Source organism: Globicephala melas, chromosome X (genome assembly GCF_963455315.2).
Source record: "Globicephala melas chromosome X, mGloMel1.2, whole genome shotgun sequence".
Lineage (NCBI taxonomy): Eukaryota > Metazoa > Chordata > Mammalia > Artiodactyla > Delphinidae > Globicephala > Globicephala melas.
The window spans coordinates 6,411,067-6,420,904 of record NC_083335.1 but is presented as its reverse complement, the minus strand read 5'-3'; positions in this window follow the sequence as shown (position 1 = coordinate 6,420,904).

Genomic DNA, 9,838 nt, shown 5'->3' with positions numbered 1-9,838 from the left:
CTGGCTTATTCTACTTGGCATAATGGTTTCGGGAGTTGGGCATGTTGTATATGTATTGGTACTTCATTCGTTTTTACCACCGAATACTGTTCTGTGGTATGAATATACTGCATTTTGTTTATCCATTGATCAGATTGCTGGGCATTTGGGCTGTTTCCAGTTGTTGGCTATAATATTGTTATGAATGTTCATGTACAGGTTTTTGTGTCAGTATGTTTTCAGTTCTCTTCGGCATGTACCTAGGAGTGGAATTGCTGGGACGTATGGGGATTCCATGTTGAACTGTTTGAGGAAGTCCCAGACTTTTCCAGAGTGGTTGAGCCATTTTATATTCCCACTGACAGTGTATGAGGGGCTCCATTTCACCAGTGTTTGTTACCACCCCCTCTTTTTGATTATCACCATCCTAGTGTGAGTGAAGTGGTATTGTATTGTGGTTTTCATTAGTATTTCTGTAGTGACTAATGATGTAGAGCATCTTTTCATGTGCTTCTGGATATTTGTATATGTTCTTTGCAGAAATATCTATTCAAATCATTTGACCATTTTAAACTGGATTGTTTGTGGTTTTGTTACTGAATTGTAAGAGTTCTTCATATACTCTGGATATGTGATTTGTAAATATTTTCTCTCATTCTGTAGGTTTTCTTTTCACTTTCTTGATAGCTTTTTGATGCACAAAAGTTTTCAATTTTGAGAAAGTCCAATTTTATCTGTTTTTTTTTAAAAAAATTTTGACACTTGTGCTTTTCATGTCATATCTAAGAATCCATTGCCAAATGCAAAGTCATGAAGATTTATGCCTAGGTTTTCTTTTAAGGGTTTTATGATTTTAGTCCTTATATTTAGGTTGTTGACCCACTTTGTATTAATTTTTCTTTATGGCATATGTTAGGGGTCTAACGTCATTCTTTTGCATGTGAATATCCAGTTATTTCAGTACCATTTGTTGAAAAGACTACTCATTCCCCATTTAATAGTCTTGGCACCCTTGTTGAAAAGCAGTTGACCATAGACCTATGGGTTTATTCATGGACTCTAAGTTCTGTTTGTCTGTGTGATCATCCCTATGCTAGTACCATACTCTTTTGATTACTATAGCTTTGTAGAAAGTTGAAAAATTGGGACATGTGATTCCTCCAGTTTTGTTCCTTACTCATATTGTTTTGAATATTCAAGGCCTCTTGCAGTTCCACATAAATTTGAGGACTAGCTTTTCCATTTATGCAAAAAGACCCCTGGAGTTTCGATAGAGATTGTATTTTTTTAAAGCACTTTTCTATTTATTTATTTGTTTGTTTGTTTGTGCTGGGTCTTCGTTGCTACGTGCGGGATCTTCAGTTGCAGCATGAGAGGGTCTTTTTAATTGTTTTAGTTGCGGCATGCAAACTCTTAGTTGTGGCATGTGAGATCTAGTTCCCTGACCAGGGGTTGAACCCGGGCCCCCTGCATCGGGAGCGCGGCGTCTTAGCCACTGGGCCACCAGGGAAGTCCCTATAGAGATTGTATTGAATCTGTAGATCATGTTGGTCAGTACTGCCATCTTAAGAATGTTAAGTCTTTCAATCCATGAACATGGCATGTCTTCCCATTTATTTCTATCTTCTTTAATTTATTTCAGCAATGTTTTGTAGTATTCATTGTACAAGTCTTTAACCTCCTTGGTTAAATTTATTACTAGAAATTTTATTCTTTTGGATGCTATTGTAAATGGCATTGTTTTCTTAATTTCCTTTTTGGAATGTTTATTGCTGGTATATAGAAGCACAACTGCTTTTTTTTTTTTTTTTTTTGCGGTGTGTGGGTCTCTCACTGTTGTGACCTCTCCCGTTGCGGAGCACAGGCTCCGGACGCGCAGGCTCAGTGGCCACGGCTCACGGGCCCAGCCGCTCCGTGGCATGTGGGATCTTCCCGGACCGGGGCACGAACCCCTGTCCCCTGCATCGGCCGGCGGACGCTCAACCACTGCGCCACCAGGGAAGCCCGCACAACTGCTTTTTGTGTGTTGATCTTGTACCCTACAGCTTTGCTGAATTTATTAGCTCTAGTAGGTTTTTTTGTGAACTGTAAAAAATATTCTGCATATATAATTATTTGATCTGTGAATAGATAGTTGTATTTTTCCTTTACATTTTGGATGCCTTTTATTTCATTTTATGTTCTAATTGCTCTGGCTAGAACTTCCAATACAATGTTGAATAAAAGTGGTAAAAGTGGGCATCCTTATTTTGCTCCTGATCTTAGAAAGAAAGCTTTCAGCCTTTCACTATTGATTATGATGTTAGCTGTTGATTTTTCATAAATGCTTCTTATCTATTGAGGAAAATCCCTTCTATTCATAGTTGAGTGAGTGATTTTATCATAAAAGGTGTTGGATTTTGCCAAATACTTTCTCTGCACCAATTGAGATGATCATGTGAGTTTTTTTCCTTCATTCTATAAATGTGGTGTGTTCCATTGATTTTCTTAGGTTGAACCATCCTTGGATTCCTGGGATAAACCCCACTTGATCATTTTGTATATTCTTTTTAATATGCTGTTGCATTTGGTTTGCCAGTATTTTGTATCTGTATTCATATGTGATATTGGTTTGTAGTTTTCTTGCAGTATCTTTGTCTGGCTTTGGTATCAGATTAATGCTGACATCGTAGAATGAGTTAAGAAGTGTTCCATCTTCTATTTTTTGGAAGAGTTTAAGAAGGATTGGTGTTCATTCTTCTTTAAATATTTGGTAGAAATCACCAATGAAGCCATCTGCTCCTGGACTTTTCTTTTCAGGGAGGTTTTGATTAGTGTTTCAGTCTCTTTACTTATACTAGGTCTTCTCTGAAAGGTCTTCCTTCCCTAGCCTCCTTTCACAAACTACTAAATCCCCTCACCAACTTACACAAATGCCTTTCTTTCCCTCATGAATGACTTCCATCCCTCATTTCTCCTAAGGCTTTTTCATTGTCTCCCATCACATAGTACTAATCTCCCTCACCGCACCACTCAAAGTGCTGACCTCCATCACCTCCTCTCTTAAAGCTCTTCCACCTCTAACCTCACCTTACTAACCCTCCTTACCTCACCTCTCAAATTCGTTTCCCCATCACCTCCCTTCTCAAGGACTTTCCTTGCTCAATTCCTCTCACAGAGGCCTTCTCTTCTTTCATGGTTGCCTTCCCTGCCTCCTCTACCCTCACAAATGACTTCCCTTCTTCACTTGTTCCCCTGAAAGACCTCCTTCCTTCCAGTCCTTTCACAAAGTAGGAAATTCCCTCTCCTCACAGAGTACTAAACTCCCTCACCTCCTTACTCAAAGAACTTATCTCCTTTACCTGTGCTCACAAAGACCTTCTGTCTGTCACCTCACTTCACAAATCCCTTTCCTCTCTTACTCTCAGAAATGCTTTCCCTTCTTCATCACCACTCTAAAAGTTCTTCTTAACTTTCAGTCAAGGTCCTTTAATTCTTCACGTCCCCACAACAACTTTCCTTTGCTCACCTTACAGGCCTTCTCTCCCGTCACTCAAAAGCCTTTCTTCCTTATTTCACAAAGCCCTTTACTCCCCTCACTCAAGGTCTTCACTCCCTCACCTCCCTTTTATTTATTTATTTATTCGTTTATTTGGTTGTGTCGGGTCTTAGTTGAGGCAGGCGGGCTCCTTAGTTGTGGCTTGCAGTCTCCTTAGTTGTGGCAGGCGGGCTCCTTAGTTGCGGCTCGCTGGCTCCTTAGTTGTGGCATGTGAACTCTTAGTTGTGGCATGCATGTGAGATTTAGTTCCAGGACCAAGGATCAAACCTGGGCCCCCTGCATTGGGAACGTGGAGTCTTAACCACTGCACAACCAGGGAAGTCCCCCTCACGTCCCTTTTAAAATGCCTTCATTCTCTTATGTCACATTGTCCTTTCTCTAACCTACCTTCACAGAGGCCTTCTCTTCCTCAGTCAAAATCCTTCCCTTCCCTTCTTATTTACCCTCCTTGGGACCTTTGCTCACCCCCCTCTCAGATGCCTGTTTCAGCCCTCCAAAGGCCCCCCGTTCTCCCCACTAACAGGTTTCTCTTCCCTCACTACCCAAAGCTAACTCTCTCCTTCCTCAGAAGTCTTCTTTTCCTCCTTCTACTCAATGCTCTTGCTGCCTCACTTTCCTCACTCAAAGTCTTTCCCACCTCCTCCAGATCTTTCTTGCCCCCCCCCACTCAAATACTTTTTCTTTCCCCACAGCCTTCTCTCCTTAGCTCCAAGATAGCCTTCTCAAAAAAAGGGCCTTCTCTACCTTACCTCCCTTGGCCTGCCCTCCCTCCCAGTCCCCTCACAGTGGTATTCTGTCTCCTCCTCCGCATAAAGGACTTGGCTCTCCCATAGTATTCCTCCCTCCCTCCCTCCCTCAAGCTCCAGCTTCAAGCCCAAAGACCTTCCATCATCCCCACCTCTAATCTCAATGACTTCTCTGTCCCTGCCGTACCCAGAGGCCTTCCATCTCCTCAGCCAAGGTCCTCCCACAGTCAAAGAAGGAAGCAAAAATTGGGCAGAGGCATTGTTAAGTAAAATGAACAGAGACCACTATACACTGTGTCTCAGCTGCTTGGGGATGAAATTCAGTGTTGAATAAAGTATATGTTATGCATTCTTTTATCAACTATTTTAAATAAGTTAGAAAAATATTATTCCTACTCTTTGAAAAACATTTTAAGATGCCTTTTAAATGATCATCTACAAATCATATTACTTTGAATTATCCATATTTATTTTTCCTACTGTTCATCTAAAATACAATATATTTCTGAATTAGTTTTACTGTATTTGTAAATGTTAGTTACAAATAAAACTGAGAACCTTACAAACTGAGAGCTTTTTCATTCTCTGAAAACATAATTTAAGAAACAAAACTATAAATTGTACGTGTTATTTTCTTAGTCCGTGAGTTCTTCATTTTCTACTCCTATTTTGAGTAGAACTGTTATAAAAGGAGAATACTGTTATTCAGTGTGATTTCTTTATTTCCATGAGGACTTTTTCCAATATAGGTTTAACATGTTTTCTCCTAAAATAATCCATGATTCATTCTTAATGTTGTCAGATGTCCCAGATTCTCAGGAGGTAATATGTGACTGGATGGATTAAATATTATTTTCTATTTAAAATGATTTAACTTAATTAATGTAACTAAACTCATTGTGTTATGGGTTGAATTGTGTCCCCCCCACAACAAAAAATGTTGGACGTTGAACCCCTAGCACTTCAGAATGTGACCTTATTTGGAGATGAGGTCTTTATAGGGGTAATCAAGTTAAAGTGAGGTGGGCCCTAGTCCAGTATGAATGGTGTCCTTATAAAAAGGGGAAATTTGGACACAGAGATAGACATTGTTAGTAGAAAGACTATACTAATAGACACAGGGAGAAAACAGCCATCTATAAGCCAAGGAGAGAGGCTTTCCCTGACAGTTCTCAGAAGGAACCAACCCTATTGGTTGATCTTGATTTTGGACTTGATTTTGGGCTTCTGGCCTCCAGAATTGTTGAGGCGATAAATTTCTGTTGTTTTAAGCCATCCACTTTATGGTGCTTTTTTGCAGTGACCCTAGCAAACTAATACACTGAGGGGTAAAATAATTTGGCCATGCCCCTGGAGTATTGCAGTGAAAGCAGGGCATCTGGTCCCAGAGCTAAAATTTCCCTTCTTTCTAGATAGACCCTTCTGAGTTCTCTTAGACTTAATGCCACCAAGGAGAATTGAGGTTGAGGGATCTGAATTAACTCTGGGAGAGCTCCAGGTTGTATAGTCTTTTAGACCTTGTTTTTAAGGTTACTTTTATGCATAAGGCATATAGACTAGTAGCATACAGGATGAAGAGACTAGTAGATCAGGACTAGGAGTTTGATCCCACCTCCTCCACCAATTCTCTGTAACCTGTTGGGTCAGCCCTTATTGCACATCCTTTTTGGGGAGATTAAAAAAGAGAGAGAGAAATAAAGATTGACTAATAGGTAATATTTTCAGAATGCTTTAGCTCCATAGGAAAAAACCACGTGACTGGTTTCTATATTATTATATAATACTTCATTTATCTGTTATTTGGGGGAGTGCATGAGGCAGTGCACCTAGATAGGTCTGATTGACTGCCTTGTACCACACTAGGCACCAAGTTTGGTCTTGCTTTAACCATTTGTGTATGTGGTGTAGTTGGAAGAGCCCTGATCTAGAAGTTAGGAGACCTGAGTTGTCATGATTCTGCCACTGACTTGCTGTGTGACTTTTGATGAGGCATTTTGCCTCTTTAGGCTTCAGTTATCTTGTCTAAAAATTGAGGAGATTTCACTAGACAGGTGTTTCTCCTGCCTCAGTCATTTGTATAACACCTTCACAATTCTTTGTTATCTTAATGCTATCAGTTATTCATATTTTTCTTTAAATTGCCTCACTTTTTAAATAAATATATTTATTTTAAAAGGAAATTATAGCACCGTTATAAATGGGAAACTGGTCATATTTGTGATTAAGAGAATTATTTATAAAAATAAGTATTGTGAAAACAAAGTAATGTTATTAAATTTAAAATTAGAAACAATTTAAAAAAATGAAAGATATATGATAAAATATTTACTTGTTTTACATTGTGCTAAGCAGTTCGTGTATGACTTCATTTAATACTCACAGTTCTTCAAAATAAATATCATTCCCATTTTGCAGATGAGTAAACTGAGGCAAAGAGAAGTTTACTGATTTGCCCAAGTTCACCAGCCAGTATGTGGCAGAGCCAAGATGCAAGTTCAGGTCTATTTGAGCACAAGGCCCAGAAAAGACTGCGGCATAGGTAGACCCTCAACTTAAGTCTTAGCAGAATCCTCTTCAAGCTGATACCGTTAGCTACTGTTCACCTTCTGTCTCTTCGCCCTTTAATTCAGTTCCTCATCTGAGAGACCTCACTGCAGAGCAGGACTGGCAACATGATTTGCAAAATGAAAATGTGGGGGTCCCTTGTTCAAAATGTATTATGAATTTCAAGATGATAGCAGAACATTAAACCAAGTGTGGAACCGTTCTAAGAGCCACATTCTGTACATTGCATAGGTCACATGCCCATGAAGCCCACAGCTTTGAGTCTGCCTTTTTTTTTCCTTTGAAACGTAGTTAGGTTTTCAGTCTTTTTTTGGTAACAGGGAAATTAAAAAATAAAAATTCTTTGTGACAGGGAAACATAATTGGTTCTTTACCATTTCTTGCTGCCATTTAGGGATACTGCCTCCTAGTCTTTTATTTGCTGAGCTTAATGAGTGTACAGATGCAAATTAGAAGCATAGGGGATGGAATTATTCTGCATATGAATAACAGTGGGGGAGGGGAAAGAGGCTGGAGCTTAATAAGGTGAAGAGGAAGCTCTGAAAAGACCTGGGCACTGGCTGATGGAAGATTTTGGAGAGAGGAAAGGAAGTTGCTTCCAGTAATGAAAGAACAGGAATGTCAAAGGGGATTTTATAAAGGTTTGCCATATGGTAAATGATGTTTGGTGTCATGTATATTTTTTCTACACTTTTCATAATAAATAATAGCGAAAATTAAATACATCCATAAGTATTCAACTGTGTTCCACCTAAAATCAACACATGTAATGCTGATGGTACTTACGCCACACTTTGGGAAATAGTGCTCAAGTTAATTTATAAATAATTGTCTTTCAGAGTAGGGAAGAAACCAGTGGTAGAGAGCAGGTTAAACATGCTGGAGGTTTTGGGTTCAGGCTGCTGCTGCTGGTGCTTTTCTGAGTAAATGTTTAATTGCCTCCTCCTTTTGTACCCATCGAAGTGACCAAAAGATCTGTAATAGTTGAAAACCCAGAGAACCAAGAAGGGTGTTATCTTTATTTTATTTTTAAAAACATTTTTTTAGTTAATGTGTAGTTTGATCCTGTTTCTGTTAATTTTTAAAATTATTTATTTATTTATTTATTTTGGCTGAGCCGGGTCTTAGTTGCGACACGCGGGATCTTTGTTGCAGCATGCAGGATCTTTTTAGTTGCAGCATGCGGGCTCTTAGTTGCCACGTGTGGGATCTAGTTCCCTGACCAGTGATCGAACCTGGGCCCCCCTGCATTGGGAGCATGGAGTCTTAACCACTGGACCACCAGGGAAGTCCCAGGTGCTATCTTTATTGACATGCTGGAAATTTGGAGGGATTTCTGAAAGATAGAAAGAAGGCCAGGCCAGACACTAATGAGAGAAGTTGCAGCAACCCGTGTTTCACTTTAGCTAAAGCCAAGCCTGTCTGGCAGGGTCTAGAGGCTAAGGTACTTTGAGTTGGAGATGAATCTCCATCCTAGAGGGACTCCAGAGAGCACACCCCCTGCAGAAGATAACCTAGTGTGGAGACTCAGGTCACTGTGTGCTACTGCCAGCCAATACTTCCTTCAGATGGCGTGTTGACAAGAACAGTCAGTTGTGCGAGGGGGGCACTGAGTGAACAAATGGCAGTACAGAACACAGGTCCTGTCAAGGCTGCTTCCAACTGTAGCTCCTTTCCTGTATAATGTAGGGCAGTGAGCCTTCTAACCTGGCAAAGTATGGCTGGCAATATTAGTCTCCCTTCTTGTTCCCTGTGCTGGAAGCACTCTTCCAAGCCCTTTGTATGGCCAGTTTCTTCTAATCTTTTTTCTTTTTTTAAGCTGAAATATCATCTCAGAGAGGCCAGCCCCTATTTAAAGTAGGTCCCCTACCTTATATTGTATTGGTATCCACTTTCCTCATAGCATGCATTAAAATTTATAATTTTTTAATTTGTTAGTTTACTTTTTTGTTTGTTTACTATATTGTAAGCTTTATGAGGGTAGGGATCTTATCTGATTTGTACACTGATGTATCCCCAAAACCTCGAATATAGTAGGCATTAAATACATAGTTATTGAACGAGTAGGGGTTAGGAGAAAACAAACAGGAAAAAATGGGTTATTGTCAAGATATGTACTACACAATGAAGATAAAACTGTAATGAATGAATACTTATGCATAGTGTTGAAATATATAAAAAAAAATGGTTTTAGAACTTCAAGTAGAAATGGACAAATCTACAGTCGTAGTGGGAGACTATGATACATATATTTTAGTCCTTGACAGAAAAAATAAAGATATTGACCATTTGAATTATACAAGTTAGCTTGATTTAACATGTATAATAAAGTTCATATTCATATAATAAAGTTCATATTAAAGTACCCTACAGGCTGAGAATATACATTCAAGTGTATATGTATGGAAGTTGGTCTCATTAAAATAAGAAAGAGAATATTATCATTGATATAAAGGAGATTTTAAAATGATAAGTGAATATTCTTATGACAGCATATTCATAACATAACAACAAAATATATTTGACATATGGAAATAAGTGTAATAAGAACGGTACAGGACCTATATGAATGCAACTATAAATCTATACTCAGGGAGATAAAAAGAGACTTGAATGAGTGAGATTCTTGGGTGAGATAATTTTGTACTGTTATCAGTTATCTCCAAATGAGTCTATATTTAAGTAAATTCATGCCTAGTACATGAGGCACACAATAAATGTTTTTTGAATGACTGTTAAATAAGGAACATAATTACCATAAAAATATTATTAGGATTTTTTGATTTGACAAAATGATTCTAAGTTTCATCTAAAATATTCTTCAGAGTTGAGAATAAAATTTTGATAATGAGGACTAATGAAAAGATTGCCAGATCCAGTTATTAAAACATATGATAATACAAGGTAAATTGTAACAGTGGTATTGGTGCATGAACAGATAGATTAGTGGAACAGAATAGAGAGTCAAGAAACAAATCTATGACTAAGGACTTAGAATATTATGGTGATG